The sequence below is a fragment of the Staurois parvus genome, unplaced genomic scaffold, assembly GCF_062004578.1.
Source record: "Staurois parvus isolate SC_StPar_1 unplaced genomic scaffold, SC_StPar_1.0 ptg000054l, whole genome shotgun sequence".
Classification (NCBI taxonomy): Eukaryota; Metazoa; Chordata; class Amphibia; order Anura; family Ranidae; genus Staurois; species Staurois parvus.
Window position 1 is genome coordinate 2,175,993 of NW_028317850.1, and position 26,464 is coordinate 2,202,456.

Consider the following 26,464-nt stretch of genomic DNA (forward strand, 5'->3'; position numbering starts at 1 on the left):
GTATATACTCAAGTATAAGCCGACCCGAATATAAGCCGAGGTACCTAATTTTACCACAAAAAACTGGGAAAAACTATTGACTCGAGTATAAGCCGAGGGTGGGAAATGAGGCACCTACTAGTCAATGTAAAAAATAAAGTGGGAGGAATAGTGACCCATCATTAGTATCAGTGGGAGGAATAGTGCCCCATCATTGGTGTCAGTGGGAGGAATAGTGCCCCATCATTGGTGTCAGTGGGAGGAATAGTGCCCCATCATTGGTATCAGTGGGAGGAATAGTGCCTCATCATTGGTGTCAGTGGGAGGAATAGTGCCCCATCATTGGTGTCAGTGGGAGGAATAGTGCCCCATCATTGGTGTCAGTGGGAGGAATAGTGCCCCATCATTGGTGTCAGTGGGAGGAATAGTGCCCCATCATTGGTATCACTGGGAGGAATAGTGCCCCATCGTTGGTATCAGTGGGAGGAATAATGCCCCATCATTAGTATCAGTGGGAGGAATAGTGCCCCATCGTTTGTGTCAGTGGGAGGAATAGTGTCCCATCGTTGGTGTCAGTGGGAGGAATAATGCCCCATCATTAGTATCAGTGGGAGGAATAGTGCCCCATCGTTTGTGTCAGTGGGTGGAATAATGCCCCATCATTAGTATCAGTGACACCAATCATGCGGCACTATTCCTCCCACTGACACCAATGACACTTGCTGACCCCTGTTGCAGTATGGTGCTGCTGCAGCCAGCATATGTGGTTGCAGCAGCACCTCTGCACTGCACACTTACCGGCTTTTCCCTCATTCGATTTTCGCGGGTCCGCTCGGCTTCGCCTCCTCGCCCGTGATTGGCCGCCTGTGTACCTTTCCTGAGCTACAGTTCTGGCGGCCAATCACCGGTGAGGAGGCGGAGCCGAGCGGCAGGAGTGAGGGAGTGGCCGGAGTGACGGAAGGAGCAGCGCTTCCTGGATGGATCATCGTGGGAGCCAGGTAAGAGACAGCAGACGTTGACTCGAGTATAAGCCGAGGGGGCCGTTTTTCAGCACAAAAAATGTGCTGAAAAACTCGGCTTATACTCGAGTATATACGGTAAACCATGAGGTATACAATAGTAGTAGTAATAACATACATTAATGAGCACCAAAGAGATCAGTCATATTTTCAATATCAATGCCATAATTTCACAATTTCTGCCAGGGTATGCAAACTTTTCAACACAACTGTATATACAATTTACATGTAGAATTTTTAGTACTGCACATTCTGTTGTTTGTTTGTTATTTTGGGTTGGTCACCTTTTAGTGCTAGCAGCTTTTTTTCACTTCCAAGCACTCACTACACCCTGTTTGTTTACAATTGTAAAAAAGGACAGTAGTCCCAATGATAAATAATGCCCAAGTGTGGTAACAGTAATAAAATAATGAAGCAAAATTGCAGAGGTAGTATTAAACACTAAATAAAATGCAACTATTACTGATCTAATGGGGATGGGGCAGCAAACTCTATTAAGACAAACAAAAAAGAGTGTTGTAAACACCACCATAATGCAGTATATTAATGTCAAATGCATTATTAAAAATATTAAAACATTTATGCCTGAAGGTGGAAAAGTTGTAAGCAGCAAACAATTCAAAGGCATCCCTGTGCAGGGTCAGGAGCGTGTGACATCCAGAGTGCAGGGGTCCTTAATCAATAGTTGGCACCAGGGCTGTAGATAATTTTTTTTCCTGGGCAGGGGTTCAGCTCGCAGCTGATCTGCATTTTTACCGCTCCATCCCCCCACCAACTTCTCCCCCTTGAAGGAAGGAAGGGAGGGGTGGAAGGAAGGGAGGGGTGGGTGGAAGGAAGGAAAGGGTGAATGGTAGGAAGGGAGGGATGGGTGGAAGGAAGGGTGGGTGGAAGGAAGGAAGGGTGGGAAGAAGGAAGGAGTGGATGGAAGGAAGGGAGGGGTGGGTGGGTGGAAGGAAGGAAGGAAGGGAGGGGTGGGTGGAAGGAAGGGAGGGAGGGGTGGGTGGAAGGAAGGGAGAACCAGGTGGAAGGAAGGAAGGGGTGGATGGTAGGGGTAGGTGGAAGGAAGGGAGGGGTAGGTAGAAGGAAGGGGCGTGTGGAAGGATGGAAGGAAGGGAGGGGTGGGGGGGAAGGAAGGAAGGAAGGGAGGGCGGGAGGAAGGAAGGAAGGAAGGAAGGAAGGAAGGAAGGAAGGAAGGAAGGAAAGAAGGAAGGAAGGAAGGAAGGAAGGAAGGAAGGAAGGAAGGAAGGAAGGAAGGAAGGAAGGAAGGAAGGAAGGAAGGAAGGAAGGGGTGCATGAAAGGAAAGAAAGAAGGGAGGTGTGGGTGGAAATGAAGGAAGGATGAGGTGGAAGGAAGGATGGGGTGGATAGAAGGAAGAAAGGGAGGGGTGGGTGGGTGGAAGGAAGGAAGGGTGGTAGGAAGGAAGAAAGGAAGGAAGGGGAGGATGGAAGGAAGGAAAAGGTGGGTGGAAGGAAGGAAGGGAAGGAGGGTGAAAGGAAGGGAAGGAGGGGAGGATAGAAGGAAGGAAGAGAGGGGTTGGTGGAAGGAAGGTTGGGTTGGACTTTCATGATTCAGTCAGATGCATCAGAGCTGTCGGCTGTTGTGTTCAATTTTCCGCCCACACTTCCTCTGAAGCTGCACGGACTGGAGTGTGGGCGGGCACAGGGGGAGGCAGAGCAGATCCAGCCTCTCTCCCCTCTTCTCCTATTGGTGCAGAGGATGGAGGGAGGGGCTAGGAACTGAGTAGAACACAGCAAAAGAAAACAGAATGTTCGAGGATGATCATTCAGCGGTGGGGCAGTAACAAGCAGCGATCCCCTTTACAGATTTTAATATAGCAGCTTGAAGCCACATCTCCTCCTCTCCCTCCCACAGCTTCCAGCTGCTTCATTGAAAGCCATACAAGAGATTGCTGGTTGTCACTGCCCCCACCACCACCCCTCCCACACACCCTTAGTCCCGGCTCTGTTTGTTCCACTCACAGGCAAGTGGAAAATTTAAGGGCTGCAGGGATGGTTGGCAACTCTCCTCTGGAGGGGATTCAGACACCCTGACCACCCCTTATCTACACCCATGGTTAGCACAGATTAATAATACATTTTGTAATATAAACCTATTTTTAGGAAAAAAAGTACAAAGCAAAAAATATAATATATTGCAGCTTACAAATCCTTTATTGTGGTGACTGTATAAGTTTTCATTTTTTAGTCTTTTTTCCTTTATTTTCACCTTGTGATCAGGACAGTACTACACTTCTTGTTGTAGGGTGGCTAATCCATAGAGTGGATGAACAACGGAGACACCCTTGGACAGAAGCATTGCCAGCCTGGGGAGAGGGTAGTATTAGATGCACTTGCAGATTTAGATGGACTTGACTAACAAATTCAAGCTGAACTCCAGCTAATATTTTTAAGCAGTAACAGCAACAGGTTTTTATTTTCATTTTGGGGTAAAGGTTTCACATAAATTAATAAAAGCTAACCGTTGTAATCAGTGTTAAAGGATAAGTTCACCTTTTGGACAAAAATAATAAATGCACATTTTTTTGCTGGTAAAAGTGTTGCGCCAGCGGTCAATAGATCGCTGATGCCAAGCAGGTCTCCTGCAGACCTGTCAGAATATCTGCTTGCCATATGGGATGTACAGCCAAGCAGATATACTGACAGGAAGCCAGAAACCTGCTGACTGAGCACCCCCTGGGAAGCACATCCAGATGCCCTATGACCACTGGGTCCCTTGGAGACAGCTAATCACAGATCGTGGTAAAGGGTGAATGACAGCGGCCCTTTACCATGTCATCAACTGTGTCCAATCACAGTTTACCACATGTAAACAGACTTGCCGGTTTTCAGCAGTCCTTTCCTCATACACTGTGTCTGTGTGAGGAAAGGAGAGATGATAATCGGCAAGGCTGTCAGTACATGGTTTACATGGGTAATCAGGGCAATGATCATCAGTGGCCTGATTATCAATGAAGCCCCATCAGTGCCAATCAGTACAACTTATCAGTTGCCATCAGTGCCGCTTATCAGTACCTATCAATGAAGCATCATTGGTGCAGTCTTATCAGTGCCGCCTCATCAGTGCCCATTAGTGCAGCTTATCAGTGCCCATCAATGCAGCTCCTCAGTGCCCATCAGTGCAGCCTCATCAGTGCCCACCATTGAAGAAGAAACATTATTTACTTACAAAATTTTTAACAGAAACTAGGAAAAACTTTTTTTTTTTTTTAAATTTCAGTCTTTTTCCATTTGTTTAGCAAAAAATTAAAAACCCAATGATGATTAAATACCACCAAAAGAAAGCTCTATCTGTCTAAAAAAATGCTAAAAATTTACCTTGGGTACAGTGTTGCATGACCGCGAAATTGTCATTCAAAGTGTGATAGCATGGAAAGCTGAAAATTGGCCTGGACAGGAAGGGTTGAAAGTGCCCAGTACTGAAGTGGTTAGGAACTGGTAAGCTGCAGTATAGAATTTTGCTTTTGGGTTTAATACCATTTAAAGACCTACATGTAGACTTTCTTTCTTTTTGTATCATTTTACCTAATTGACTGTAGTAAACATGTTTTTGCTCTTTGTACTTTGTGTTGCTTTACTGAACATGTCCTATTTAGAAAAGAAAAAGACATTGGTATGGGCTGTTACCAACAGCAACTCTTCACTACCCACCTTTTTCTTCCCGCAGACATTTGATCCAGATGGAGGATGGTGTTTGTTTTCATTTCACAGCTAATAAGGGTGCCAGGATCTGAATGTGCAGTTTGCAGGTTGTGGGAGCCTGCATGTCCCTGTTTTCTCTCTCCCGTCATCTATGAACTTGTGAGAATCACGTTATAAATTATGGGAAACTTGAAGACTGCTGGCAGGATACTCTGTGCCATGCTTTTTTCCCTGTTAATCTGCAAAACTGCAGGTTTGTTAAGCCTCCAGTACAAGTGTTGAGTAATTAAATCACTTTCTAGCAAAAACAAAGCTCTTTAAAATGAAGGCTCAAATTAAATGCAGATGGCTGGGATTGCGTAAACTAACCAGGTAAATAATGACTGGCATATTAAATTTTATATGAATTGCAAGTCAGATATACAGATGTGAGCTTTAATACTGAATTACCATATACTGAGGTACTATCTACCTGAAAAAAATTATATTGTAAATTCTTACATAAAGTGAGAGAGAAAAACAACAAAGCGCCTGATTCCAATGCTTGTTCTCTAGTTCTAAGGACAGTTACTTTAAACCTGCCTTGACATAGCTTTCTAGTCTCAGGGAACCCTTGCTAACAACTACTATATAAATATGTATATAAACCGCTCTGAAAAAAATGTGAATCAAGATTACTAAACAGTTTGCCACATGTAAAAGTGCAAAAAATAAATAAATGAACACCAGAAAATACTAAAGTTCAAAGTATCAATTAGACCCATTTAAATAATAGTTGTTTAAAAACAAAAGTGAACAGGTGCTGGTGCCATTAGTAACAGATAAACACGTGACACCAGGTGCTCCAGGTGACCCTGACATGGACATACACGCACCACTATGGATGGACCTTCTATTAATAGATAGGTCTCACTGTGCTCTTTTGGTTGGACCCATGGTGTATATTGGCACCACTTGACCATTCACATGCACCAGGATGTGATTCCTTCCAATGCAATACACTGGAGCTCAAAAAACAGTATCAGGGAAAAAGTACAATGTGCAAAGCAGCCGACTTTATTAAACCATATAAAACCTTACAATTACACCACACTCTGATGTATATGTGCTTAAGGACTGGCACCAGGTACATTTTTGGTTAAGATGGCTGCCAGAAAACCAGACCAGAAGTTGGCTTACGTTCCAGGGATGGGATGTGACGTAACAGGAAGTAACATATTGGTTGGACGTTAGACACATTTTGAAGAATGCAGCAGCCATATCTACATTCATCTGTGATCTTTTTTGAGTTTTGCCTGTGGGGCCTTGTTTTTATTGGTATTTGTTAACAACTACTATAACTACAGCTCATGGCACATTAGCATGACGGAGAATGGGAAAAGATGCTCTAGAAACTGACTTCCATTTCAGATCAGATTGCAGACTTACCATTAAGGTAAAGTATACCTACCGTATGCACATTACAACCCCTGTCAGGTTTTATGATATTTGGAGGCTTCTTTGAAGAGATGCCTTCACTTCCTGTCCATCCCTCTTGTTTTGGACTCCACATGACTGTACTGGGATCCTAACATAATCCTAACGTCCATAAATCTGGCTATGCCCCAGTGCTCAGCACTTGGCTCCAGATCTATGCAAAATCTGTGCACTGAAGCAATCTCCCGCCAAGAGAGTCCATATAGTCTCAGAAACAGGAGGAAGAGATGGAGGGAGAGAGCAGAAGCTGGGCACACATACGTCTGTGCTGTACTTGTTTATTGAAACCAATATTTACCCCCACCTCCCCACTGGGCACCATTGTTCTCCCCCACCCATGCATTATTGTTCCTCCCCACTCTGCAATGGCCACTATTAGTTTTTTTCCCCCTGCTGGCTACTTTGTTCTCCCTCTTCCCTGCTAGGCACCATTGTTCCAACCCTCCCACCCCTTTCTCGGCACTATTGTTCCTCCCCACCCCTAATGGGTGCCCCTGTTCTACCCTACCCCCTGCTGGATGGTGCAGTTCTCCCCCAACCTCCACTGGCACTATTGCTTGTAATAATTCATCACTTGATGCTATTATTCCCTCCACCCCTGGCTGGACATTATTTCTCCCCCACCACCTGTCCCCTCTTCCCCTGACCCCCTGCTCAGTACAAATGTTCCCCCATCCCCTGCTTGGCAACAATGCCCCTCCCACCCCCTAAGCATTCTGACCAGCAATGTCACCCCCTAACCCCCCACTTTCAGCCAATGCCCCCATCATGCCCCACTAATACAAATGAATCTATTTTTCTTTTTTCCCCTCATTGACTACCAACATCAGGGTATTACCATTGATTACAATTTTTTTCTTCACCTGAGCACAAACTTTGGGTAGTTTTTCTTCTTCTGACTTCCAACACTGGGCATTTTTTCCTCCCATTGATCCCAGGGTATATTTTTTTCTTTCCAGGGCCCACTGACCTCAATCCGCTTCCTTCAGTCAAACAAACACACACTGACCACAGGCATTTTTCCCCCATAACTCATATTGGGGCTTTTATTCATGCCACTAACCAACAATGTAAGGGACCCTATGATACATAATCCTTGTTACTGCAATCTGCATTGCATTGTCATGACTGTTACACTTTATGTGCTGTGTAGTACATTACATATTTTAAAAATGCATGCACTGTCTCTTTAAATATGATCATACGTTTAAATTCTATGAAATAAACGAATCTGTCGTGGAATATGAATCAAAAAGTAAATAAATATATTAATAAATGAAATCAGTCCATGTGTGTCTTGTGACAAAGGAAACATGCACCAATTTATAGATACATACAGTACAGTATAAAGTGCAATAAATATAAATTAATTAATACATTTCATACATGTGCCTTTGGAGCCGCTCAAGACTGATAGAGAAGTAAGATCAAACCCACTGGCAAAGAAGAAAAGATGGGAGCCTCTGTAACCAAGCCCCCTATGGGTGGGGTGAAATGTGTCAGAGGGTGTGGCCAGAGTGACGGCTGAGGCCATCCTACCATATCCTGTTCTTCTCTGATTCCTGGGGTTCAGTTTGAGCGGCGTCCATCCTCATCGATGCATTTCATATACCAGATAAAGGTGAATAAAGTGCATAAAATGAATAAATAGTTAAAAATCCAAAGAAAATTTATAAAATGTCCCAAACTAGTGCTGCAAAAGATCCAACTGATAAGGTAGTGCCTCTCCGAGTGCGCCACCACCTTCAAGTGTGAAGCAACTCCTTACGAGAGAAAGCAGACCTTTATGCTATAGGAGGTCAATCTAGCATGGATGGAATAGACCCAGAAACTCAGCAGCATTACCCTGGGGTATATCACTGGCAACGTGTACCATGAGATGGCTCCAGTGCTCTGTCCAAGGACTCCAGCAAACCATCACCTTGATCTCAATTGTGTCACTCAGAGAGAATAAACACAAGTTCCCAGTATCTAATAAAATCACAAAATTATTCAGAAAAATTGCTCCTGCTGATATCACTCAAATCCTGGAGGGAGTAGGGGGCAGGGCTGAGCAGCTCTGTGTGTGTCTAGAAACACACACAGCCTGGCTCTGGAGCAAGCCTGCATGTTAGCTCCAATAGCAAGTTGTTTACTATAGTGGCAGACACAAAAGAATAGGAGTCAAGAGCGCTGGTGGGGGACACCAAAAGAGAAGGTTCAGGGTCGCTCTGTGCAATACAATTTCACAGAGCAGGTAAGTATAACATATTTGTTATTTTAAAAAATAAAATCAAGCCTTTACAGCCACTTTAAAGAGGCTAGTTGCAAATACATGTTTTTCATTCTAAATCCAATTCATATTACTGTAAATATCACTGATCTATATTAGCTTCATAGCATAGTAGTTAGAGTGAACAAAAGGATTGTATTTGCTTACATTTGAGGATTAGGCCCTCCACCTTTTAGAGAAAAGTTTATTTTATGTTTATTAGCGTTAGATGATGATAAATCATACATCTTTGTAACTGAATAAACCCCTACATATTCCAAATTCCCAGTAGATAAAAGAGAGAAATAAACCTTTATATACAGTACTATTGGCCAGTTTCCGAAACATCTTCCTTATGTGTAATGGCATTCAAATAAATCTTTAAGTCTTCATATTACTGTTTGTCACACCTTTTATTTTTTCAGGAAAACATCCAACACTGTGTTTGTCTATCACCAAAGGTGGTAAGACCACGAAAAGCTTGGATAGGGTAATAGAACAATCCACAGACTATGGAGTTTGGAAAAGAAGATTTCCTTATCAAAACGATAAAATGAATGCAAAAAGTACATTTTACAGTCGAATTCAGGGTCAGATGATTTACAATTATTTCAGGTACTTATATAGCACCATCAATTTTCACAGTGTTTTTACATATGTATTGTATATTAACATCCCTAATCCTCAAGAAGTGTACAATCTAAGGTCCCTGACATTCATACATACATATACTAGGGCCAATTTAGACAGGGTCCAATTAACCTACCAGCATCTCTTTGGAGGGTGGGAGGAAACCAGAGTACCGGATAACATGCAAACTCCGGGCAGGTGGTGCTGTGGTTGGGATTTGACACAATGACCATAGTACTGCCATGTGTAAGTGCTAACCATTTAGCCACTGTGCTGCCCATCACACTTAGGCACAGTAGGCCTGTGCCTATAAGTAGAAGAAAGAGGCTGCTTTTCCCTGTTTCTTTATTGAGCACATGTTTTTCCCCATCATCAGAAAAAATACAGTTATATTATATATAAGTATTTACACACTGAAATAGATTTACTAAAGGAATAGACCATGTTTACTTCGCAAAGTGATTTTTTTTTTGGACTTTGCAAAGGATACCCAATCATACTAGGAAAATTTAAAGGAAAACTAGAATTTGTGCTGCACATGATTATTATTATTATTATTATTATTATTATTATTATTATACAGTATTTATAAAGCGCCAATAGTTCGCTCAGCGCTGTACATTACAGAGGGGGACAGAACATGTGACAGAACAATACCAATACAATGCAAAACATAAGGGGATTGAGGGCCCTGCTCTTTCGAACTTACAATCTAGGAGGGAGGGGATAGTGGTACAGAAGGAGATAGCTGTGGGGGATGGAGTGGTAGGAAGAGTGGAGGAGGTCGGCAAGTTAGCAGGGGGTGGGGTAGGCTTCCCTGAAGAGATGGGTTTTCAGGGTGTGCCTAAAGGAGAGGAGAGTAGGTGATAGTCTGATGGGTTGGGGCAGGGTGTTCTAGAGGATGGGTGACACCCTGGAGAAGTCCTGGAGGCAGGCATGGGAGGAGGAGACCAGGGAACTAGAGAGAAGGAGGTCTTGTGAGGAGCGGAGTGTGCGTGCTGGGCGGTACTTGGATATTAGGTCAGTGATGTAGTTCGGGGCAGTATGGTGGACAGCTTTGTACGTCAGTGTTAGGATTTTGAATTTGATCCGTTGCGCAATCGGAAGCCAGTGGAGGGATTGGCAGAGGGGGGTGGCGTAAACGGAGCGGTTGGAAAGGTGAATAAGTCTGGCAGCCGTATTCAGGATCGACTGAAGCGGGGATAGCTTTATTGAATGATTAACGTCATCACAGCTTCACCACATTAACATTCAAATTAAGTGAAAATTCATTTTGTAAAGTGAACTTTCCCTATTCCTTAAAAAAATCAACCCCAGTGCCACAATATTCTAAGCCAAGTTAGAACTTGTAAAATAAGAATATGTTCTTTTTAAACAAGGGAATCCAACACAGTGGTAATGCTTTCTGAGCTAAAGGTTGTTTGGTCACAGAATCCAATGATAAAACACTAGCCCGGTTCTGACCGCTATGCTCTTCACACTGAACAACTTGCATTGTTTATTGCTGCAAACTCATAACCTTGGTTTATGTTGGTAACCTCATTGCCTGCTGGCTAGTCACAACAGCCTTTACTACTCTGAATGGATGTGTGCCAAGGTCTACGCCACAGTAACCACCCTCTCCAATATACAGATTATAAATTCCTTCAATATTAAATTTCCTTGAGTAAAATTGTTTGCACACTATAACATGAACAGTATATGGGAATAGCTAGTGAGCAGAGACATTCTTTTCATCCTACTCCTTTCACTTACAGCAGAAATCAATGGCAGTTCAAGATGTGAATCTGTCTAATACTTAGAGAAAACCATTCTATCTCTCATTGGGCACTCTGTGTGAGTGTCATCATTCACAGTGCCCATTTGGAGGATAGATGACCCTGATGGTGATACCTGGTAGCGGTTTCTGGTGACCTTTTCTGTGGAGCTGGGATGCTGATTCGTATGGTAACCTGACCCGAGATCTGATGACCTTTCTATAACCTGATGACGCAGGATTTATTATTGTGCATTTTAAACGCACATCTGGTGAGTGCGTTTTTTATCCATTCGTTTGGCTTGCACCTGTTGTCACTCCCAGATCAGGACGTCCACACACTTGGAATTGTGATCTTTGTTTGATCCACACGACTATTTTGAACTAAATATATCACGATTAATCACCTTAAGGTGATACCACCTATCCACATTTATTTGAAATGGCATGGCAGTATGTTTACTAATATGTATTATCATTTAGCGCTGCACCAACTTATTTGAATACATATAACATGAACAGTATATGGGAATAGCTAGTGAGCAGAGACATTCTTTTCATCCTACTCCTTTCACTTACAGCAGAAATCAATGGCAGTTCAAGATGTGAATCTGTCTAATACTTAGAGAAAACCATTCTATCACTCAACTCTGCTGAGATTTTAATTTTCTAGTCTATATGCACAGGAGGTGTGTTTGCTAATAGATTAGATAATGACTCTGCTAGTCATTCACTTGAATCTTTAGGCCTCTTGCACACTGGATGTTAAAAAAAAAATGCCAGTAGTATTAGCTGTAGAATGGCGTGTTAAAAACGCTTGAGGTTCAAAAACGATCATAAACTCCGTAAAGATGTGTTTTTCAGCGTTTTTCAGCATTACAGTGTTTTTACAGCTGAAAAACTCCTCTTCAAATGCAGCAGTTCTCGTTTTTTTTCCAGCCCTGTGTTTTTTTCCAACCCTCCCAAAAACGCTGATAAAAGCCTATGTGTACATGGACACATAGGAATGGATTTATTAAAACTGGAGCCCTCAAAATCTGGTGCAGCTGTGCATGGTAGCCAATCAGCTTCTAACTTCAGCTTGTTCATAAAGCTTTGCAAATAAAAGCTGGAAGCTGATTGGTGTCTATGCAGAGCTGCACCAGATTTAGCTATCTCTACTTTTAGTAAATACATCCCATAACAGAACATGCTGGGGAGTTTATTGGCTGTTGAAAAAAATGCCTGATGCCAAAAACAGCAGCTGTAAAAATGCCCAGTGCATATAAGGCCATAAGCTCCTGGTGTGCTAATCACAGCATAACAGCAGTAACCCACAGCAACCAATAGGAATCAACCTTATACTTACAATGAATTCAGGTTGGTTGCTACAAGTTACCTAACTTTAGAAGTAACACATAATAATGAATAAGATTAATTTTGTGGTGTGCCAATTTCTGTTGAACAGTCATTACATGTTTTAAAATAATATGCAATTATACAATTATAATCTATAACTCATGAAACCAGAATGAACTTAACATACTGAACACATTTTTAACAACTTAGAGAAATTCTTCCCTAAGAAAGTAACTATCAAGGAACCTCAACGTGCCTAGACAGACAAAATATCTCCAGTATAACATATTTTAAACACATAGAAAAACATTTCTTCTTTCACACAGTTTGCATCATTATGGATCAGGCACCTATATTTAATAACTTCTGGGCAAGCTGTTCATCAATTCATTATTCCTTGGCAAATCAAATTCATAAAACCTAAATGATGAACAATATACGCTTGTCTCTTGGTAACAACTTACTTCAACAATTATTAAATTGCACTTAGCCTTGTTTCCTTATTTTATTTTTATGGAGAATTTATGTGTACATGCTCTACAGAGGCATTTCATTTTAACATTATAGTAAACCTTTAAGTATTAAAGATTGTCCCACCTTGTCTCTAATAGGAAACAACCCTTCTATGATACTTTCCACCTAGGACTATTATGCATAGCCTGGCCATTGTTCAAATCCACCCCAAGGGTGTGTATCATCTAATATTGGGCTTTTCAGTACAGGATCCACAGTACCCACACTTCTTATGCACAATAGAATTTCCTCTGGGAAGCAGCACTAGTGATGGTGATTAGTAGAACTGCTCAGGTTTGCTCCACTAGTGATCTGCCAAGTCTGGCCCTGATAACTCTTTTGCAGATTGATTTTTTTTTAGTGTTCTTGTAAAGCTATTCATTTGACCCTGTAACAGTTCACTTCTGCATCCTATGGTTCTTTTTGAAGAAGTGTGATGTAATTATTCTTATTTGAACTATACTAACATTATTTAGTCTAATTATAAGGACAATTAATCGTTATGATGTGGTGCACTTTTAAAACCATGTGCTGCATTATATATTAGGCTAACTCAACTCACCTACAGACCAGGGGCATTGCCCGAGAGCCCGGGGTCAGTAGGAGGCCCGTGAGAGGATCACTGTCCAGTGACAGTGTGGGGAGCGGAGGAGGAGGCAGTCTCAGATCCCGACCCAGAAGTAGCTCACCTGTCACTTCAGGTGGGGGCAGAGTGAGTTGGGCGATGGATCCGGACACTGTGCTGTTGATGGAGTCGGTGGGCAGTGGGAAAGTGAGAGGCATATCATCCATGGGTGCGGGTGTTCGCTGCACACACCCTGCACACACCCTGCACACACCCCGCCCCCCATGGATGATATGTATCAGGAACAAAGTCGGAAGTGATTGGTGCAGGGGAGGGACAATGACAGCACCGATCTCCCTGCATGGATTTCAATGAAGCAGCCGAAAGCCGTGGAAGGGAGAGACATCCAGCTGCCTTGCTGAAATACAAGCAGGGAGATTGGTGCTGTCACTGTCCCTCCCCTGCACCAATCATCCCTGACTGTGCATCATATTTCCCTCCTGCCCCCCCCCCCCCTGTGCTCCTCAACCCCCCCTCGCAGGTCTCTGATGTCTCCTCTTCTCTGACAGTGTCCAGCCCTCCCCCCATCTTCCACGGCAGAGCAGAGGAGAGAGGATATGCTCTGCCTCCCTTGTCCAGATCAGCCGCCAGCTCTATGATGCTTCAGCATGTACCAAGTCATCTTTCTTTCTTTCTTTCTTTCTTTCTTTCTTTCTTTCTTTCTTTCTTTCTTTCTTCCTTCCTTCCTTCCTTCCTTCCTCTCTTCCTTCCCTCTCCTTCCTTCCTTCCCTCCCCTTTCTTCCTCCCTCCCCTTTCTTCCTCCCTTCATTTATTCCCTCCCTTTTCGTCCTTCCTTCCTTCCTTCCCTTCCCTTTCTTCCTCCATGCATTCCCTCCCTCCCTTCCTAACTTCCTCCCTTCCATGATTTTCCTTCCTCCATCCATTTTCTTTCCTTCCTTCCTCCATCCATTCCCTCCCTCCCTTTTCTTCTTTCCTTTCCTTCCTCCATCCCCTCCCTTCACTCTTTCCTCCCGCCTCTCCCTTCCATCCCTCCTCTTCCTTCCTTCCTTCCTTCCTTCCTTCCTTCCTTCCTTCCTTCCTTCCTTCCCTCCCTCCCTCCTTTCCTTCCTTCCTTCCTTCCTTCCTTCCTTCCTTCCTTCCTTCCTTCCTTCCTTCCTTCCTCCATCCATTTTCTTTCTTTCTTTCTTTCTTTCTTTCTTTCTTTCTTTCTTTCTTTCTTTCTTTCTTTCTTTCTTTCTTTCTTTCTTTCTTTCTTTCTTTCTTTCTTTCCTTCCTTCCTTCCTCCAACCATTCCCTCCCTTTTCTTCTTTCCCTTCCTTCCTCTATCCCCTCCCTTCATTCTTTCCTCTCACACCTCCTTCCTTCCCTCCCCTTCCTTCCTCCATCCTTTCTATCCCTCCCTTTTCTTTCTTCCTTCCTTCCTTCGTTCCCTCCATCCATTCCCTTCCTTCCGATATAAGGGGGTACAGGTTCTGTTTATTCATCCCAATCTAATGACAGCCCAACATATACTAGTGCTCCCTGTTCACTCCCTGTAAATTGTATAAAACAATTGTATAAATTGTAAAAAATAATAAAAAAATTAGATAATAAAAATAAAAAAATGTTGACACCTACACAATTGCTATACTGGCACCATCCACTGGCCACCCAAAAGCATTTTGAAAAAAAAAAATGATAAAAAATAATAAAACATTAATTTTTAAAAAATATCATAAAGTTGTAAAAACAAATACTAATAAAAATGAAGAACTACTGATACCACATACTGACACCATCCTACACATACTACCCCCAGCCATACACTCCACATTCCTCTCCCTGTACATACTACCCACTGTCATACACACCACGCTGTACATTCCCTTTTTAACATTACCTCATCCTGCACTATATAAGTCATCTCAGACACTATTTAACCCTCACCACCCCTCTCTCTTTCACTACACCGAAATGGCAGCCATCTTTAAACCTGAAAGTGCCCAGTGGCTTCTACAGAAAGAAGCCGGAAACATTCATGCAGTCTTTGCTGCAGTAAATATTTAAATGCCCCTTCTATGCAGCTGAGCTGCAATATGTAGGTAGGGTGTTGTGTGGGTGTAGGTGAGGGCACAGGGGGCCCCATTATCTCTTACTGCCCAGGGGGCCCATGAGTTGTCAGTCCGCCCCTGTTACAGACTATGATAGAGCTTTATAAATTTAGATTTACTAACAGACATTTCAGACTGGATATCACACCTCTTCCTCAAACTCAATTTATCCAAAACCAAGCTCATAATATTTCCTCCCCCATGTGCCCCTTCTGCCAACTTCTCTGTCCAGACTGATGGCTCAACTATCAACCCGTCCCTACATGCCAAGGTGCTAGACATAACCCTGGACTCTGAACTATTCTTTCAGCCCCGCATCCAGTCAATATCCAAAGCTTGCCACCTCAGTCCTTTCAACATCTCCAAAATATGCCCCTTCCTAACCAATGACACCACTAAGCTCCTAGTTCACTCCCTGCTCATCTCTTGCCTTGACTACTGTAACTCCCTCCTCATTGGCTAACCTTTATATAGGCTATCCTCCCTTCAGTCCATCATGAATGCTGCTGCCAGGTTCATCCACTTTACCAACCTCTCAGTGTCTGCTTCCCCACTCTGTCAATCCCTCCACTGGCTGCTGCTCACCCAGCTAATTAAATTCCAAATACTAACAGCGACTTACAAAGGCATGCACAAATCTTCCCCCAGCTACATCACTAACCTTGTCTCAAAATACCAACCTAATCATTCTCAATGTTTCTCCCATGACCTCCTGCTCTCTAGCTCCCCTGTCACCTCCTCCCATGCTTACCTCCAGGACTTCTCCCAAGCCACTCCCATCCTTTGGAATTTCCTACCTAAATCTGTCCAACTATCTCCTACTCTGCACACTTTTAGACAATCCATGAAACCCTTCTCTTCAGAGAGGACTATCCTGCCCCCACCTAACAACTCTCCTGTTATTTTTTCAGTCAGCTCATCCCCTCAGTTATTACATTTGCTTCTCTTGACCCGCCCTCTTAGATTGTAAATTCTAATGAGCAGGGCCATGATGATTGCTACTGTAGTAAATTGTATTGTAATTATACTGTCTGCTGTTATGTTGTAAAGTGCTGCGTAAAATGATGGCACTATATAAATCCTGTATAATAAGAAAAAAAAATTATAATATTTCAGATCATCCATATCATTTAAAGTAATCCTATTTCCAAAAGGTGAATATGTGCTATTCTCTAATGAATATCCAGAAAGGTTAATTTGTCTAAGCAGTACCTTGAAAAGTTTACTTTTTGCCTTGAATTTCTCCTAAAAAAGTGCAGTGAACTTCCTGGAATGTGACTGTTCCTAAGCACCCCTGTTCCCATTCATAGGTTCATAGTCACATATTTGTATTTGCTTTGTGAGATCATCTAAGTTATATCCAGCTTACATGTGCTTTTGAGTTTCTGCAGTATTTTGACTTTTTGAATGAGATTTTGAAGTGTTAAATATTTGTTGTGGTTTTTGGAGGTTACTAATTTTATATTTTTTGTACAATACTGATAAGTAATGTAATTAAACGTATTTCTTGGCAAATGGAAAACTTCTATCCTGTGTGTTGCACATGGCAAAGTATTTCTTTTTTCCACCCCTCCCTGTCACCTACTGTCCTACACATTTATTTACTTGACAACCTTACCATAGACAAATGGGGATTTTCTACTATACTTCTGTCTTGAGGTGCTAATCTTCTTGTCCTAAGCATTTTGTTACCAGCGTTTAGCATATACATTAACTTGTTTCTGGTAAGCCCTCCCATGCAGGAGATCAATATCTGTCCTGTAACATGGTAGGGGTTCTCAGCAGTATCTTGTCACCTTTGGAAGGCTTCCTGGATGGAGGTGTGGAAGGTTGTTATGGCAAGATGCTTTCAGCTGTGTTAGACCCTACTGAGCACAGCATGAACAAGAATGTCGAACACCCAAGCCTGTGTGACTTGTATTTGTCTTGCAAGTCACATCTTAATGTACAACGAATATTCATGGTCTGTGTTTTCTACATACCATATTAGAATTATCAGAGTATACTAGGAGTTGGTGTGTTATGCTAACTAGGCACCAAAATGACTAATCTCTTGTAACTAACTTAATCTGATGTACTCATGGCACTAAATCTACCTTAATCACTTAGTTCCACAACCTTGCTATGACTAGCACTATAACTCCAGTTCTAGATGAATAAACATTCATTCCCACTCAATGCCTAAAGGGTTAGTTAGTCCAAAATATAAATTTGAGTTTTTGAAAAATGATGGTGGATTAAAGCCCTAATAAACACATTGGGTTTGATTTACGAAAGGCAAATAGACTGTGTACTTTGCAAAGTGCAGTTGCACTCTGCAAAATCAGTTGCTCCAGAGTTTAGTAAATGAGCAGAAGCTCTGATGACTTCCATCATCCAATCATGTGCAAGCAAAATGCTGTTTTTTTATTTTCCTTGCATGTGATTGGGTATTCTTTGCAAAGTGAAGTTATACCTCATTTACTAAGCTCTGGAGAAACTGCACATGCAGAGTGCAACTGCAGTTTGCAAAGTGCAAGGTCTATTAGCCTTTAGTAAATCAACCCCACTATATGTTTCTCAGATTCTGAGCTCTCATTTCTGAGTTCTGTAGCCTACCCCAACACTTGTCCAATTATGATAGGGCTCTCAATTTCCCCATGGGACTGCTTCCCAGGCATATAGAGACCAGGGGCAGACTGACAACTCATGGGGCCCCCGGGCAATAGGGGATCATGGGGCTCCTGTGTCCTTGCCCAAACACCCATAAAGCCTATGAAAAAGGTACCAGGGGCATCCCATGGGGCCCTCTACTGACCCTGGGCCCTCGAGCAGTGCCCGAGTTTCCAAATGGTCAGTCCGCCCCTGATAGAGACTGTCCTTAATCTAAATAGAACTTTTTGTCAGTTTGTCTGAAAAGAAAAAAAGTAAGACTTGACTTAAAAAATGCTGCCTTTCCAATGTAGAAAGTTTGGAGTTTAGGTGATATAATTTATTGACTATCTTAAAGTAGAACTCCTTGAATTTCTTTTCCCCTTGCAGTGGGGCTGTGCCAACACTGCATGGGTTAACTGCTCATTTTGTCCAGGGGAGCACAAAAAGCTATACTTACCAGATCCTTCGATCCTCCAGAAAACAGCGCTCCCCAACGTCCAGCTGTGGACTTTTCCTTCCATCCTCATATCCAGATCCAGTCTATGAGTGTGATGATATCAGGAACAGTCCATACACAAGACCGTTAGCATGCAGGGGAGGGGCAGGAGCCACAGGGACTGGTCTTGCGCTTGGAGAATGACCAGATTAGGTAGGTATATCTCCACTCTTCTCACTCCTAGACAAAAATGAGCAGTTAACCCATGCAGTGCAGGCACAACCCCATTGCATGGGAAAAAAAATTCCTGGAATCCTTTAAGTTATGAAATATGCAAGTTTCTAGGATAACTTACATTCCTTGTAAGGCTTTATACATTTCTGAAAATGGTACTGAAACACAAATACAGCATTATACACAGATTTACAAGGAGCAAAGAAATATAAATATTTTCAGAAATGTTCTATATTATTTGATGGCTAACATGGCACAATATAATTGCCTTAAGCAATAAAGAGTTCTTATTTGTAAGTGCATTAAACCATTGCAACCAATAAGAAATCACTCAGCTGACATCAGTCACCAGTACAAGATGGATTTTGATTTGTTTTCTTTGCATCATAGTCCTAAAGAATTAGCATACAAGGAAGGTGTTTTGTAGGGTACAGAGATGAACTGGACAGGGCTGGTATCAATGTATATGATTTCAGCGCAGTAATTTCAGCACACTACAGATTATGGGCTCACTGTTTTTTCCTCAAGATCAACAGGTATTTATTGAACAGATCTAAAGGAATATTAAAGGCTGATTTTTTTTAAATAACAAACATGTCATACTTACCTGCTCTGTGCAGTGGTTTTGCACAGAGCAGCCCGATCTTCCTCTTCTTTGGTCCACTACCGGCACTCCTAGCCCCTCCCTCCTGCCAAGTGCCTCCAGGGCAAGCAGCTTGCTATGGGGGCATCTAAGCAGGCTTGCTCCCAAATTGTTGCTCTGTCTGTCCATTCAGACACAGAGGCTTGACCCTGCCCCCACTCTCTCCTCATTGGCTCACTGGCTGTGACTGGCAGCCAATGGCTCCCACTGCTGTCTAAGCCAAGGAGAAGGGAGATATTCCATAGAGCCTTTGCTCTCATGCACATCGCTGGATTGAGATGGGGCTCAGGTAAGTATTGGGGGGGGGCTGTTAAAGCATGCATGAAGGTAAAAAACCTTGAGCCTTTTCAACCACGTTAACAATATGCTGTTAATGGTATATTTCAGAAACTAAATGGAAGCAAAAAAAGAAAAATGTATTGTTAAGTTGGCCATAGATTGGTAGCATTTTAAATGAAAATTCTTAGGAAAAGAATTGTAGCACTACCCCCTTAAGGATTGCTGATGAATTGGGTCCCCATAAAGTCTTGCACATCCAGTCATTCAACATTCTCCACACAAGCTCTCATCCAAAGACAGGGATCAGTCAATGAGCATTTGTTTTGTTATTTTATTGAAGGGATTAGAACTTGGGTAGGGTAAGAAGGGTAAAGGATGCCCAAGGGAACCAATATCTGAGGACAACTTCTAAACTATTATGTGAACAGTCACTAGTAGGGGGCTAATCTGGTTTCCCACCAGAGTGCTCCTTCCCCTATCCACCAAGGGTTGTGCAGGTGAACTCACTCAGACCCTCTCCTCTAACGCTTGTGGGTTGGCTGCTGCTACCAGTCTTAGCAGCTGGGCTGCTCCATCCCTGCCATACTGGTGGTTCTCTTTCAGGGGGCCAGGGAGTCCCAAGCTTTTTTCCTCTCCAGCTCCAGGCTCGCAGGCAGGCCCCATCCCACTAGGCCTCCTGGCAGCCCTTCTCCCCCAGCCTCACATCTTTTACCCGACTCTCCACTCTCCTCTTCTGCTACTGAGCAGGCTCTTACACTTTTAAGGGAGTCCCAGCCCCTTGCCAAGCCTTCTGTTGGAGATTGGCTGAGGTCCAATTGGAAAGCCACTCCTCAGATCCACCCACTGCTTCCAAGGCCCTCCTCCAAAAGCCTCAGAGCAGGGGGAAATTCCGGAGGGGTTGACCTGCAGAATCTCTCAGCCCCAACCACAATTTAACCCCACTGGCCATTATACCTAAGCTGATAACAGCTCCTGTCTAACCATTAGGATCTAGCTCCCCCTAGCTGAACTAGGAGGGTGCTACCGAATGTTCTAAGAAAAAGTGTTTGTTCTTCTAATCATCAGTGGGTAAACTCAATGTTCTTTTTCAACCACAGTAAGTTTGAAGGAGAAGGATAGAAACATTTTCTGGAACAAACGAATTTCTAACAGTGTGTGTTGTTTTCATTCGATAAAGTCATTTCAAAATCAATTGTTAAAACTAAACAAAATTCTCAGAATTCTCATATGAATTTTCCTAAGTCTTTTCCTATGCCTTGTCCTAAGAATTTTGGTTTGAAATTCTATCCATCTATGGGCAACTTTGGGATTTACATACATTTTAAGAATAAGAACTTGTCACTAGATAAAGCAGATGGTAATAATAGTTCACTTTTTTTCCCCAAGCAACAATCTAGTGTCTTTGATGCTGGTGGCAGGGGCATAGACTAATTTTTTTCCAGAGGGAAGGGTGGTTCAGATCTCTCCAATTAGCAAGTCAGGGACACTGCCAGAACTATAAAAGACCTGGAGCAACCTTGAGCACCCAGAGGAGAGAAATGAGGCAGCATGCCTGGGAAATTGTGTTTGTGATATAATTTTGCTAACAGTGGGAGTCAGGCTTACTCAACAGTAACTGTATATTTATACCACCTCTTGTGTACAGGTAAAATAAACTCTTTAACTCCTGACATGCAACAATCACCTTATTGACTCTGACATCATCCATACCATTATTCAAAAAAATAATAATAATGCATTCTCCTCAATATCCTCCCTTCTGGAAGCACTGGTTAGGATCCCATTAGTGCTGTGCAGCAACAAGTTTATGGCTAAAAGAAACCAGCCTTGCTCACCTACAATAACTCTTTCAGTGAGACTGAGCCAGTAATGACAGCCCTATACTCAACACAAAGAGCAGCCCTAAGTGCACTCCTTTGACTAACCCTATGCTCAGCTGTGCTCTCCATCTCCCAGCTCATCTGTCTGGTTATGCTCATATCTTACACTGCACTTTGACACTCTGCCAAGCCTCTCCCATCCAACATTATCCTACTGTCTAAGAGGCATAATCCTGCAGAAGTCTCAGGGTGATGCCACTCCCTGCACAACAGAAGGACCTGAGCAGCTGTTATAGCTGTGTTTATTCACGTTCAAAAGACAAGTTTCAGAAAAAAGATCCTCCTACAGCCCCCTAAGCTGTGAAGGATCTGTGGCTGCACCACAGCCGCTTTTGGGGTGGGTGGGGTTTGGACCCCCATATGCTCTCCTTATCTACACCCCTCGCTGTTGGGTTTTGGACCCCCATATGCTCTCCTTATCTACACCCCTCGCTGGTGGTGTAGATGCACTATGTCAAAGATATGATCACACTAAACTCTGTGTTTGCCATCAAGGAAAGGAGATCTGGAAGTACTGAAAACAATGTAAGGTGAACAATATGAAAGGAGTAGTAATAATATTAATTAGCATTCAGCATGCATTCAACTTGAGGAAAAGCAATATGTCTTTGGGAGGAAGCCCTTCATTTTAATGTATGTACAGTCGGTAAACATTCGCATTGTTCTTTGTTATTTTGCATGTAGAAATCCAAAATATGAAATTCTTGTTGCAGGACCAAGCCGATTATGGTCAAATTAAATTAGGACACAATAAGCATGTGTGTGGAAACTCTACAGCCTATGCAGACACCCTCTAACTGACTTGAAGAAGAATCAATCAACTTGGTTAGATTCTTTCCATGTGACTGCTATTGCTCTTTTAGGATTAGGGTAGCACCAGGTCTCTTCACAAAACGTTGTTTATGTATTTCCTGTATTAATATAGTCAATATATTATACAATGCATTCCAGAGTACCTAGACCCATCTCATCTCTATGGATACTTCAAGATAAGCAATAAAGTGAGTTTAGAGTTTGGATAAATACTTTTGTAGTGCAAACAAAATGCAAAGTGCAGTGCCAATGACAACTACTCTAATAACATATGGCACTAGTTAGTAAAGTGAATTCTGATTGATTGTATATTTCCTGAAGGATAATGTGTGATCTTGCTAGTGAGAGTTGTTTGAGGTGGCTGGATCCAGTAATGACGTATACATCCTGTTTTGGTTCCCCATTCTTCTACATGGAAGAATGCAGTAACAGGGCTACTCCTAGGAAGATTTTCCATGAAGTTGCAATAATCAATGCAGCTACTGCTCATTAAGACTCCACAAGAGGTCAAAAACAACTCAATTACTGCAAGCAATGCTCAAATCAGCAGGATAGTTTGCAATAACCCAGTCAATTTTAGACACTTTGATGCTGATAATCTGTAAACTGTAACTGCCATTGATTACATGGACATTGATGTCTCCTATTTACTAATCCAGTCAAAGATGAAGGTTCTGAGAAGTGCGCCCTCATGGGAACATCATTGGATTATATAATATAGGTTTTTCAGACTCTTTCAAGACAAAGTAAAACTGTTCAATGAGTAAAAGGCTGATGAATAAAACCTTAACAGAATGCAAGCTACTGTACTTTATTAGCAGCATTCATTTACAAGAGATATTTCAGGTCAATATAAATGTAGTAAATTGCAAAGCATTCAACTTTATATCTTAATTGGTTTAAAGCCATAAGTTATATATTTACTGTACAGTCTACTGTATGACAGTTGTGGCACCCAACAGAGGTGCTCATTCCTTACTATGTAAAACTGACAGTCGTTTGGTTGTTTGCCCCCTAAAAAACTGCTTTTTTGGCACAATAAAATACACAGCCTATAATGCTGTTACCCCAAAAATAATTTTTTAAGAACCATTAGGGGTTCTGACCCCTACAACTACCTGGTGTAGAGAAGCTGAAGACTTTTGTGAGGTACTAGATCCATTTTGAAAGCAAATCTTTAGATGATATAGAAATCCAGTAAAAGTAAAAATATACCAACAGCTCTTGTATTTCTAAATCAAAAGCTTCTCCCTTCCAAGGAAAGATATTCTAAAATGTTTTTGTCTCTTGCACAATCTTAACATCAATAAAAAATACATGTACATATTATTTTTCATTACATTACTTTGCCCTTTAACTTAAAAATCTAACTGTTGCTTTATAGAATGGACAATGTTAGTGGCTTGGAAACACCTATTGTCAGTACCAGCATGTACCTTCCCTCTGCAGTCTACAAACATTATCTATGTAAGCATCGTCTTCCAGGTCAGAGGAGGAATTTAACCTCTGATAAACCTATCACCTACTATGTCACTTAAAGAATAATACACAAGGGACTCAACTGTTTTCATGGATGTTACATGGAAAAATAACTGGAAATGTCTGTAGTTCATATTGTTTGAGACAGTAGGCTGTTTTTTTGTTAGTCTGTTGAAAGGTGATTTATTATTCATCCCCTGGTAAAGACATTCTTTGAGGATGAAGAGTAACCACAATTTGAGATCATCACAGCAGACACCATATGCACACTATTCTTTCACCACTCATTTAGATCATGATTTTATGTACTACTTAGTACACCACAGCTCTTTACAGAGTGATGCCCGATATATATTTGAATGGTTTTCAGATGATGATACATGAGCTTTTTATTAATATCACTTTTCAAACAAATGACATTTATAAACCAACATTTGAACTTCCACTGCCTCCCTTATTTGCTTATGTGCCTCCACCATGATATCGCATATATTTATTACATGTACTTATATAGTGCTGTCAATTTGCACAGTGCTTTCACACATATATATTGTACATTCACATCAGTCCCTAACCCTCAAGGGGTGTACAATTTAAAGTTCCTAACTTACATTCATACATTCACATATTAGGGCCACTTTAGACAGGATCCATTTAACCTACCAGCATGTCTTTGGAGTGTGGGAGGAAACCCACATAGGCACAGGGAGAACATGCAAACTCCAGGCAGGTGGTGCCATGGTCGGGATTAAAACTAACAACCCTAGTACTGCCAGGCAGAAGTGATAACCATTTAGCCACTGTGCTATCCATTAGCTATCTTCTAAAGTCAAGACATTTGGCATACATGTTGAGTGCCCTATATATTTTATATTTGTCTATCACAGTGCATTATCACAGTTCCTGCATAATGAACCACCTGTAGATAAAGAAGGGACGTTGATGGAGATCTGTCCTCCCCATGTACAATAATCCTTAAGGCACCTACATGATGACAAACCAATCTAGTCATGTTAAGGTACTCAGAGGCAACAGGTGGTAGATGAACATCAAAAAGCAATGTATTGACCAAGGGATCTTTATTTCACTTTCTAGAATACAAATGATTAACAAATGAATGCTGATCCATAGACAGATGAGAGAAAAATGGAAGCTACTATAACTGAACCCCTCTTGTGAAAATGTTAGTTGCCTGCATGTCATTCCCACTTTTTTGGGGGAAAAACGTGTCATTTGGATTGCATTTTTTCAGCAGGACACTACTGTTTCCCAATGATAAAATCAAGGTCACAATGAGCATATCCAGGGGCGGACTGACCATTTGGAAACTTGGGCACTGCCCGAGGGCCCGGGGTCAGTAGGGGGCCCCATGAGATGCCCCTGGTACCTTTTTCATAGGATTTTCTGAGTTCGGGCAAGGACATAGGGGCTTCATGATCCCCTATTGCCCGGGCGCCCCATGAGTTGTCAGTCCGCCCCTGAGCATACCAATGTATGTCCCAATCATTCTACATAAAGTTTTATGCCTATGGACAACAGATGATTGTTACTTGGTTTAGCTAATTTTAACTGGATTAAGCATGAACATTAAATTAGTTGAGCAAGTTTAGTTGGCTCGGTACATACTGTATGTATACATGTCTGCTCATGCAATAACCATTTAAATTAATATTCAATGGTCAGTTGAATTGTGCCCCTCCAACTGATTACCATCTCATATCTATGTCTGTCTGTTGTGTTTTGAAAGAGAAAGCATTTTCTAATTTCTATTAACTTTACATTTAACAGCATTGCTGTATTTACAGTATATTCTGTTTTATCAATCACAAAAAATAGATGTTTAGTCACTCAGCTTTTATATCAAGTAGGTCTATTTGACACCTTAAAAGTTAATGGCACTATAATTACACAGCCATGACAGCAAAGTTCTCATGTGAGGTAAAATGACACTACCGCTCTAAGCATAATGTTTTCAATGCTTATTGTCTTAGCAATTATTCACATTGAAAGCCTGAAATGCCTGCAGAGTGTCAAGAAGGGAGCAGGAAGTTAGTATGCGTGATTTATTCCATTTCAAGGTGAACATGACAGTGTGCCCAATCTTCCTAAGTCTTATATGAGGTTAGGCTGTTTTTGTTCTGTTAAGCCTAGACTTACTGAGTGTTGTACAAATATTAGGCAGTTTCTGCTATCCAGATTACTAGAAAGCTGATACGTGGGGCAAGTAGAATACAACTTAATTGCTCTTAAGGAATGGAATAGAGATTTGTTCATGCAGAAATGAGATGTGTACATAAGAAATAGTAATATTACACTCTTGGAAAAAAAAAACTAAGCAGACAAGAAAATAAAACACTTTCCTTAAAATGTAATTAATTCTTACGAATTCTTCAGCTTTTAGTGAATACAATGGTATATTCCTAACACAAGTGTGATTCACGAAGTAATCATTTTAAAGACTTTCAAAAGGTCAGGAACCCAACTGAGATGCTGGAATCTGTTCTGGGGATTTCCAAACAGGGAGATTTGCAACGGAGGGTGCTGTACATTTTTGATGCCGTAGAAAATGTCTTCTTAATGCACAGCAAGTGTATATCAAAAGTGAACTTATCTTGTGCATCAGAGGATTGGCTGAATTAACTGGGAACCTGCAGGGAGAAGAAAAGATAAGAGATGAATAATGGCTATATGCTAGCAAACAGAGCACTATGTTAAAATAAAAAAACATTTATTTAAGGCTGTGTGATTTTTATGATTTCTGCAGGTGT